Consider the following 1,476-nt stretch of genomic DNA (forward strand, 5'->3'; position numbering starts at 1 on the left):
AGTACCGTTATTCCTCAGTACCGTTGTTCCTCAGTACCTTTGTTCCTCAGTACCTTTGTTCCTCAGTACCTACGTTCCTCAGTACCTTTGTTCCTCAGTACCTACGTTCCTCGGTACCTTTGTTCCTCAGTACCTATGTTCCTCAGTACCGTTGTTCCTCAGTACCGTTATTCCTCAGTACCGTTGTTCCTCAGTACCTTTGTTCCTCAGTACCTTTGTTCCTCAGTACCTACGTTCCTCAGTACCTTTGTTCCTCAGTACCTACGTTCCTCAGTACCTTTGTTCCTCAGTACCTACGTTCCTCAGTACCTATGTTCCTCAGTACCTACGTTCCGCAGTACCTACGTTCCTTTGTTCCTCAGTACCTATGTTCTTCAGTACTTACATTCCTCAGTACCTATGTTCCTCAGTACCTACGTTGCTCAGTACCTTTGTTCCTCAGTACGTACGTTCCTCAGTACCTTTGTTCCTCGGTACCTATGTTCCTCAGTACCTACGTTCCTCAGTACCTTTGTTCCTCAGTACGTACGTTCCTCAGTTCCTTTGTTCCTCGGTACCTATGTTCCTCAGTACCTACGTTCCTCAGTACCTATGTTCCTCAGTACCTACGTTCCGCTGTACCTACGTTCCTCAGTACCTATGTTCCTCAGTACCTGTGTTCACCTGTAATTATGTTTCTCGGTACCTACGTTCCTCAGTACCTATGTTCCTCAGCACCTACGTTCCTCAGTACCTATGTTCCTCAGTACCTACGTTCCTCAGTACCTATGTTCCTCAGTACCTGTGTTCACCTGTAATTATGTTTCTCGGTACCTATGTTCCTCAGTACCTACGTTCCTCAGTACCTATGTTCCTCAGTACCTACGTTCCGCTGTACCTACGTTCCTCAGTACCTATGTTCCTCAGTACCTGTGTTCACCTGTAATTATGTTTCTCTGTACCTATGTTCCTCAGTACCTACTTTCCTCAGTACCTATGTTCCTCAGCACCTACGTTCCTCAGTACCTATGTTCCTCAGCACCTACGTTCCTCAGTACCTATGTTCCTCAGCACCTTTGTTCCTCAGTACCTATGTTCCTCAGTACCTGTGTTCACCTGTAATTATTTTTCTCGGTACCTATGTTCCTCAGTACCTACTTTCCTCAGTACCTACGTTCCTCAGCACCTACGTTCCTCAGTACCTATGTTCCTCAGTACCTGTGTTCACCTGTAATTATGTTTCTCGGTACCTATGTTCCTCAGTACCTACTTTCCTCAGTACCTACGTTCCTCAGTACCTATGTTCCTCAGCACCTACGTTCCTCCGTACCTATGTTCCTCAGTACCTGTGTTCACCTGTAATTATGTTTCTCTGTACCTATGTTCCTCAGTACCAACTTTCCTCAGTACCTACGTTCCTCAGTACCTATGTTCCTCAGTACCTACGTTCCTCAGTACCTATGTTCCTCAGTACCTGTGTTCACCTGTAATTATGTT

Source organism: Austrofundulus limnaeus, unplaced genomic scaffold (genome assembly GCF_001266775.1).
Source record: "Austrofundulus limnaeus strain Quisiro unplaced genomic scaffold, Austrofundulus_limnaeus-1.0 Scaffold237, whole genome shotgun sequence".
Taxonomy (NCBI): Eukaryota; Metazoa; Chordata; class Actinopteri; order Cyprinodontiformes; family Rivulidae; genus Austrofundulus; species Austrofundulus limnaeus.